Genomic DNA, 10,112 nt, shown 5'->3' on the forward strand with positions numbered 1-10,112 from the left:
ATATTTTAATTTTATTTTTTAAGAAAATTTTTGCAAGAAAATCGAAATTTCACGTCTTTAAAAAAAATGATTTTTGACAAAGAAGGAATAGTCAGATCCCAATGAAAATTTTTGTGGATAATTCCTATAACCTATACTAATTTTGATTATTTCTGTTTGACTGGCCGTTTGGCCGTTTTTCGTCGATTTTTTTAGGTTGAAAAAACGTTACTGGAATAGCTCCCCTGGGTGTGGGGGTAATTTTCGGTAATTTCTTCTAAAAGTCCTAGTATAACGTCCTTTTAGGACCTGATATTCTTTTCCGTAAGGTTAATAATGGTCTTGGTTTCATTTGAAAATATTAATATTTACCCCATTTTTTTTTCAAAAGACTGAAAAAAATACACGATTTGCCCCCCCTCACCCTAAACAAAACTCAAAATATAAACCGATAGCTTATTGAAGTAGTTCCATGAAGAAAATAATCTAGTCTAAAAAATATTAATTAATTTTGTTTTGCTCGGCTAATTTAATACCTAGTTATCTTATATTGTCAGTTTTGCGGGTAGCAACAAATGACGCTACCAAAAAAAATACACGAAAGAAAACAAAATAATATCTAGTTTGTTCCTTGTGTTGACGAGGTCAAAGATTCTTCAAAGCTTATACTCTAGCAGGGAGATTAATCTGTGTCCTGAAAATAAGTATATACTTTAGTCAAATAAAATTTCAAAACTAAGAGGGGGGGGGGGGGTAATGCAATCTCGTAATCAATGTATAATTGGCACTTAGAATTCGAATTTTTGCATAATCCTTGGTAAGTCTATTTTCCATAAATAGTAGAAAAAGTTGAAAAAGTAACAGCTGGAGGCTCAGCCATTTAGCCATTATTTGGCGTTTTTCAATGAAAATCCATCACAAAACCTATCTTCACTTCATACTCTTTGCTGCTCCAAAACGTTTTCAAACGATTCTAGCCGGTAGTTGCTGGTACTAGAAATCTAAATAAATATTTTTTTGTATCATTTCACATGATTTAAAGCAAAAATATGGTTTAAAAAGATGATTTCTACGTAAGGGGGGGGGGGGTTAATGCAACCATCTCGTAGTCAATGATTAAATGGCATTTGGAATTCAAATTTTGATCTGAAATTTTTCATGAGTAATCCTTGGTAGGTCTTTCTTTTCCCTAAATCGAACAAAAAGTTGGAAAAGTAACAGCTGGCCACTCAGCTGTTTTTGCCTATTTTCAGGGCAAATTCATCATTAATTACTTAGGAATCAACTTTTTAAAACATATTTTTGGTTTAATTCATGTTAAATGATGGCAATAACCATTATTTAAAATTTCTAGTACCAACAGCTACTGGCTAGAACCGTTTGGTAAAGTTTTTGAGCCACAAAAAGTTTTATGTGGAGATTATGTTTTGTATACATTACCCAATAATGGTGCATAATGAAGCCGCTAGTCTATTATAAAAAGCAGAATGATGTCTTTCTGTCTGTCTGTCTAAAGTGTAAGATCTCAGTAACTGCTGAACCAATAGGGTCCTACTCCTCAGGGAATATACCTACTGGTCTTGTGGTGGCTTTAGGCTACTTTTTGTAAACTAAAACAAATAAGTGGGGTGGGAAAACCCCTGTGAAAAAAATAAATACCCCCCTTTAACTTATATTACAATTTACAAACGAACAATTCTATTCAGGAGGTGTACTTCCAAATACTTCTTGGGGCGACCCCCCTAGAGGCTAAGGGCGAATCTGCTAGAATATTTAATCGCACTAATTAAATGTATAAAAACTTTATTATTTGATTAAATTACCCCCCTCCTCAGATTAAGGGTGGGTAATGACGACTCCAATCAGCTTTCAGGGGGGGTAATTACAGGGGGTGGGGTAGAAAAAATCATGGCGAGCTTCGCGCGCTATTTTATCCCCCACACAAAAACAAATAAAAAAGTTAGCTTGTATGTCCTTTGATATGTGTACTACTTTATAAAAAGTTTCAGCCTTCTATCTTTCATAGGAAGTGAGAAAATAACATTTCCCCCAATTCATTAATTACAGACAGACTGACGGACGGACATTTGGAATTATAGAGTATCTTCGCAACTAAAAACACAATAGGACAATCCTGTTGCAATACCTACCTTTAAAGAATTTGAGGAAACTTCATTAATTTCTGTAGAATTTTGTTGCAAGGATTATGTGGCATTCCCTTCCATCACCTCTTCATTCTCTCACCACCACTGGCGTCCTCACGTTTATTCCTACCCAACCTCCAAAAGGGTTTCATCTCTCTGGGTAAAGCTCTGGCATAAGCTAAAACAAAAATAAAATAACGCATTAATTCAGAATTATATAGTTTTGAATGGACTTATTGACTTTCTGATAGCTATTATAGAGTTGATATGCATCCTAAATTCTATCCAACTGTTATTGCAATCCTGCTAAGTTTAAAATCGACAGGACAATTCTGGAGAGCTAGCAGACGGACTGACCCTAGTTATAAAAAGCTATGTTTAAAAAAAACCAAAGATTATAAATAATATCTACCTACCTCTAAATGGATCCAGTTGAAGAAAAACTTTATTCCAATTCATTGTAAATAATACCTAATATGCGGAACTCTGTAATTTTTTAATATTAGTATTTTTAGGATATAGGAAATAAGTATGTTATCCATCGTCATGTAGCTTAATTTCGTCTTTTAATCAAAAAACGAAATACGTTCTACAAAAAAAAGTCCTAGCCCCTTATTATATCAATTATTCTGAAATATGGCTATTAACTGATTAATTAAGACCCCAACATCGACAAAATAAAGTTGATTTATCTTTTTTTTTAACTAAAGAGAATACTCACTATGTGAGTGTATAAGAATATGTATAACACATGTTATCATGTTCTAGACTATTTTAACACTTCCACCCGACCCCTCTCCCTTACCTTATTTAGAAAATTAAAATCCAAGTAAAGTTTATCCCCCACCACCTTCCATAACCTTCCATCTCACATGACTTAATAATTGATATAAAATCAAATTAGAGGAATACTTTATCTACCACAAAATGAAATCAAAAAATTAAAATAATGTTAAAATTTAAAAAAAAAATTTCTAAAATTAGAGAAAGATATCAATACATTTTTAGGACTTGATTATAGCTTCACTTTATTTTTTCATTAAGAATTTTTTTTCTATCTAGAAATCTTTTTTCATAATTCTATTTGCTGACCAAGTGTAGGCTTTTCAGAGATTTTTAACTCCCTGCACACTCCCAACATATGTTGTATATATTATACATAAAAAAAACTGCGAAGTTTTTCTATAATTAGGGTCGGTCCGTCCGTATGTCCGTCTGGAATGGACAGCTTTTTTTCATTAGTCTAGGCATGTTAGAATTGTTTAAACTTTGCATGTTTATTCCTGTAGTAGTTAGGTACAATTTAGAAAGCGTAGCAACTCTATAACCGTAACCAGAACGTCCATACGTATATTTTAAACATGTTGCTTTTTAACTTTTTGTTGTTTTTATATAGTTTATTTCGAGGTAAACTTGAAACTATGAAATTAACAACAAATGTTTATGTTATGTAATTCCCCGCGATTGATCCGGTCTTTTTACTGATTACTAGGACAACTAAGTACAATGTTATAAGAGAAGCATCTCTAAGTCCAAGAAATGTAGGTATGTTCTGTACATTATCCCATATTTAAACAGTTTTACCACAAATTTACTTAAAATTTTGTTTCAACCTTCATACATATTTTGGGTATAGTCCTTTCCACGACATCCCTCCATAAGGAGCGATTCTTCGTATTTTTAAAATGGCTTTTTATAGGTTATTTTAGGTTATGTAATTAGCCCTGCAGGGTTAGAGCCCCCCGCAGGGGCTAGAAATAGGAGAAAAGCTACTGTGAAAAATACGAAGAATCGCTCCTTATGGAGGGATGTCGTGGAAAGGACTATACCCCATATTTTTTCTGTTTTTTTGTCCTACCGTTTCAGAGCTTCGCTTTTATGGATGTTGTCATTCTTTTTAAATAGGAATCAAGTGAATAAGAAAAAGTAAATGGATACTGGACCTTCTTGTAACGATTATACAGTTGCTATGCTTTCTAAATCGTATCTAATTTTTAAATGAATTATCATCTTAAGTTTCAAATCTTTAGGCTAATTCTAACCTGTTTAAATCAACGAAAACAGCTAACTGTCACAGACACACAGACGGACGGAGGAACCATAGTTATAGAAAACTTTGCTTTGAAAAATTATAAAAGCTAACAATTATCGTCTATAATGAAATAATAACAACCAGGGATCTTCATTAGATACGACAGAAGTCGATAAATTAATTATTCACTGATTATATTATTAAATGCAATTTAAAACACTTTTAGAAAGAACCAATAAATTAATTTAACTACAAAAAGTATCAACAACAATACATAAATTTGAGAACGTGAATTTATATACAAGACTTCCATTTTTTAAATTAATTTTTTAATTATAATTAAAATGCTAAACAAAATATGTATGGTTACTGGCAACCTAAAAATATGACAAAGATGGGATTTTAATTTTGCTTCTCGGCAATGTAGTTAATTTTTAAAAATTTTCATAGAAGCATTGAAATTCTTTCAAAAATTCCATGTAACACAAAATGCCGTTTTAGAAGGTCCATAACTTTTTTGTTATTGAAGCTTGAGGCTTCAAATTTTGTGTATGGGGTCTACTTGTGGCTGTATTTCTTGCAGGCTTCCTTTAAGAACCATTGGTTTTAGGCAAGGAAAAGTGAATGTGATTCTGACAAACAATTCTGAGCGACAATTTTCATAAAACCCCTTCACATTTTAAAATACTTTCTTAACTTTAGGCAATTTCAAATGGAATTAATTGGCTGAATAGCAGTTCCTGGGTTTTAGGCCCTTTTTAACTTTGAAAAATTTAAATGTTTTTTTTTTTTATTTTTGAAGCTAAAAGAACCATATTAGAATTCTCTAAACAAAAATTTTGGTAGCAACAGCTGTACTTGGCAGGTCCAGCTGCAGCATTTAGTGGTCAGCAAGGAAACTTAAAATGTTATGTAAACTAAGGCTAAAGTTTAAAACTCAATGTCCTTAAATGAAAAATTACGTTCACAGGAGCTATGACCTCGAGAATTTGAACCTGCAGGATTTTACCTGGAACCTGAAATTGACTTGAATTCATATATTTGATAATGGGATGTCCATACAACCTTTTATCATTACAGCTTTGATTGGGACTGGAATTTTCTAGTCCAGGTCCATTCAAAAATTGTGTTCACAGGAGCCATGACATGTAGGATTAGGACCTGCAGGATTGCACCAGTAACCTGAAATTGACTTTAACTCATATATTTCATAATAGGATGTTCTATGCTTTCTTTTATCTTCAAAAACAAATGTGTGACAGCTTGGATTGTGATCAGAATTTTCTACTATTATCCTTCCACCATGTATATATCTGTTTACAATTCCTCTTTTTCTGTCCATCTTATAAATGGCTAGATATTTAGTTGTGAACATTTGTTTTATATAAATCAATGTGTCTAGGTTACACAGTACTTGACTGGGCAATTCGTGAAGGGAATACTGAAACTGCAGAAGTACTAAGAGAAAATGGTAAGTTTTAATAAAGTCCCACATTTCACATTTTTTGTTTTTACCCTAATACACTAGAAACTAAATGAGTTCCTAATCATTTGTAGAGGAAGAGAGGGGTAGGTCTAAAATGACAGTTGAGCTAAAGGGCTGAATGTGTATGTGCAGTTTCCTTTTTTATAGTTCTGACTTGCCTCCTTGCCCATACTATCTAGCAACCCTTATCTGTACATAAAGAAACCTATAAATTGTCTCCTGGTAGATAACAAATAACAAATTTTTTGTATGGTTTCTTAATTTTTAGAGAGACAGAGCAACAGATAGACAGATAAAAAAATAAAGTTGTTGAGGCTACAAATTTAAGATTGACATTGACAATCTTTTTTTTGTACTAAATTGCTATTTATTAATGTTTTTGAGACACTTTTGTAACTTAATTGGTCACAACATAACAGAACATAAACAGATATTCATTAATACATTTTAATTAATTTAAATATTTTAATTAATTAATTTAAATATTTCAGGAGCTAAGAGAGGAAGAGACGTTGAGTAAATGAGCAACAGTAAAAATAGGTAAAAAATTATATAAATTTGACATATGAAAACATGTAAAAAAATTAAACCCAAATGGTGAAATATTCTCTTTAAATCATTCAAGCTAAAATTCCTTACTATGTTTAAACAAAGATTAATATACCAAACTCGCAAACCTTTTTTCTTCATTTTCTGTTGTAAATATTTAAATCATTGAATAAGTTAAGCCCAGCAAATCTTTTTGTTTGTTGATTTATGTGTTATTTTCTAATGATATTTAAAGTTAATACTTCAGAATAAATATCAGCAGATAAAGATCCTTCACAGAACATATTTTTTTTTAATATATTACTATTTAATCAATTTATATCCAGTTACAAATATTGGACATACTCTCCCTTAATGCAATAATATTATTTTTCGCATCATATTATAAACAGCTTTCCACGGATATGAAATGTATCATTAAAAAACCAGTATGTATCAAACTGTATCAAAAAATGTATCAAACCAGTTTTTTAGCCTTAGATGTCAAAAGCATGGGATAAAAAAATGATTTTAATCTTATGATTGTGCATAATCTTAATAAACCGGATATAATATGTTGCTTGACATAATTTTTCAGTATGGCTGAGAACCAGAAAAAAACTATTAAACAACTGAATGTAATTAACCACCATTTGAGAAAAGATTTGTATATTGGTTATAATTTTGAATATTTTATCAAAAAAGGAAATAATTATATCTGCAAGGAGTTATCAAATAAACAATTTTATTAAATATATATGATCCATTTTTGGAATTTTTCTTTTTGTTCTAAAATTATTTCAAATTAAGTGAAATTACACGTAAGATTAAAACATCTCAAAAGACACAGTTTCAATATTTTAATCTATTGAAGATATTAATCTAGTTTACTGTCTAATTGGACTTTTATGACTTGTTGAATATCTTAATTACATTAAGGGACAGAGTGTCTAATATACATGGTATTTGGTGCAAAGTTTAAAATATATCTAAATTTCAAGGATTTTTACAAATATATTGGAAGATTTTTTTGTACATAATAATTAAAAATATTTTTTTATCATATATATTCAACAGTATCTTCAGTTTTAAGATGCAGTTTTTTTATCCAAATCTCCTTTATATGAAAACATTGGCATTTTTTTATACTAAAATTTGATATAAACTAAAAGTACTTTTAGCTAGACTAATCTTATTTTAAATATAAAAATACCTATTATTTCCTTTTTTCCAAATATCTTTAGACTATAAATATTTATTTGCTATTTTTTAAAATTTAACATTATATAGCTAGATATAATAATCAGATATAATAATCATTGTCACATATTAATTTAGTTTGTAACTTTATATTTTGTTAATTTGTATCAATTCAAATCTATAAATTTTTTTCTTATTAATTTGAAAAGTAATTTTTGATTCAAGTTTAATCTAAAGCAATTTTAGATTTGGATACTCTAAACTTTTTGATTATTAACATTTATTATAATGGATTAATTGTCCTTGATATATAACCAATAAAATTATTAGCATTCAATGTTTTTATTTAACCTTTTTATTACTTTGTATGTCTGTTATGAGTCTACTTTTTTATTATTCTGTTCATGTTATAGAAAGTTTTCTGCTTCCTCTTTATTTTACACTAGAGGCTTTGCCCCTAGGATTCTAGGAGCACTATTTATTTAGATATTAGAAATAAGTAAAAATTAAGGAGAACCTGATTGGTTCAGCGATTAGTAAGATCCTTTGGTACAAAGAAACAGACAGACAAACATTGTTCTACTTTGTATTATAGACTAGTGGCTATGCACCTAGAAGCCTCTAAGGACACTTAAAGTTGAGAAAACCTCCCCATAAATAGTTAAAAACCTTTTCTGAATATATTAGAATCTTTGTTGTTAAGGAGAACCATATCAGTTCAGTGGTTAGCAATATCCTTGGCTTCAGACAAAAAAGCTTACAACTTGAGATAATAGGATTATATTTCAAGAATATTGTTATTACATAAAAAATCTAACATAGTCATTAAATTAAATCTGAGTAAAATTGACATTAAAAATCATTAAACCTCTAAAAATAAAAAAATATTTTATGCCACACATAATTTAATTAATGGATTTAAGGCATATCCATTTAGTGCAGTCAATGATTTTTTTTTTGTGGAAAATGGTTGCAGCTACTTTAAAAAAGGTAGTTAAATAATAATTAGTTTATGAAAAAGTAATTTTATGGTTAAAGGTCTATCTAAATCACATTTGTAGTTCAAAAATTTTCTTAGAGTAAAATTTTCATTTCGAAGACGACATTATTATATTTATAATATACGCAGCATTTATAACAACTTTAAAATCATCGTTACGTGACAACCATTGGACGGATTTTAGATTTGAATTTATTACGACCAGGACTATTTTTTTGCCACCTTGGCCGACTAAATCGGCCAAGGAAGAACCGGCTACGGTATTTTTAAATTTTACTTCTATTTTATACAATTATTATCATGTCTACAACTTTAAAAACATTGTTACGCAACAACCAGTGGACGGATTTTAGATTGGTCAACGGATTTGAATTTATTACGACCAGGACTATTTTTTTGCCACCTTGGCCGACTAAATCGGCCAAGGAATAACCAGCTACGGTATTTTTAAATTTTACTTCTATTTTATGCAATTATTATCATGTCTACAACTTTAAAAACATCGTTACGTGACAACCAGTGAACGGATTTTAGATTGGTCAACGGATTTGAATTTATTACAACCAGGACTATTTTTTTGCTACCTTAGACGACTAAATCGGCTGAGGAATAGCCGAATACAATATTTTTAAACTTAACATGAAGAAAATTTGGGCCGATTATGTTAATCGGCCGAATCCGGCCGATAACAAAAACAGCTTGCTAATACTGTTCCAATTTGGTTACACTTTTAAGGGAAGGTTTATAAATGTCTTAGGGTTGGTTTTAGGCTTTGTTCCTGACCTCCATCAGACTCCCCAATAGGATAAGAATCAAACAACTAATATTCTAATATTATAGCTTCTAAAATCCTTATTTCTGAACCAATTTTTAAAAAATAAAGGTCTAGCAGCACAGTTATGGGACCTGGAAAAGATTAAAGCAATTGTTATATGCGTGGATTGAATCATAACAAAGATATTAAAAACCGCATGAAGATTTAGGGTTGGCAGAGTTATAAAATTAAAAAAAAATTTTAGCTCAAGGATATAAACTTTTCAGATAATTGGCAATTAAAATCCTTATTTGTATCATAAAAGGTAATAGCTCCACTATCATTCCAAATGTTATAGCCATTTTAGAGAATATTGACTGCACTTAATATCCATTCATTTATTACACTAGTCACCATAGTAAAGTTCAGTAATATAATATCTAATTAAAATAAATAGGTATTTAAAAATAGGGATATACAATTCAAATAAAAATGAAAATAAATTTGCTTTTCAATGGCTGATGTTCAATGTCGGACATACAGCAAGAATTCTAGAGAAGCTCCACTACTAAAACTAATATCTAGAAACATATAACTGTGAACAGCACTAGATCCAAATGTTTTAATCACCAAACCTTTGTCAAATTCATATGATTTTTCATAGATAAAAAGGATTAAATGGATAGATAGATAGATAGAAAGATAATAATTCTACCATTCATCCATTGTCATATCCCTATAGGGAGAAGGGGAGGGGGCATTAGACTTTAATTAAAGTATATAGTTAGATACAAATGAATTCTTAAGCTTTAGTTAGATAAATATATCATATATATATTAAACTGTTTTTAACCTATTTTTAAAACGTATATAAAAAATATACTATGATACAAGTAGAATCAGACTGCAGAGCCTAAATTTGAATTAAGTCCCCAATAAACTTTTTTTGGGGGATTTAAGTATTAATTTTTACTGTTGCCGTGATCATT

General features: G+C 30.0%; 1 long non-coding RNA gene across 1 annotated transcript; it reads right to left on the minus strand.

Annotated features, from left to right (window-relative positions):
- Positions 1-548: 548 nt before the first annotated feature.
- LOC145327642 (uncharacterized) lies at positions 549-2,683 on the minus strand. The gene is made up of 3 exons (XR_013882201.1): positions 2,540-2,683; positions 2,130-2,301; positions 549-673 (listed from the first exon to the last, which is right to left on the minus strand). It is a non-coding gene; the product is annotated as an uncharacterized LOC145327642 (long non-coding RNA).
- Positions 2,684-10,112: the final 7,429 nt, after the last annotated feature.

Source organism: Acartia tonsa, chromosome 9 (assembly GCF_053477335.1).
Source record: "Acartia tonsa isolate MP-2025a chromosome 9, ASM5347733v1, whole genome shotgun sequence".
NCBI lineage: Eukaryota > Metazoa > Arthropoda > Copepoda > Calanoida > Acartiidae > Acartia > Acartia tonsa.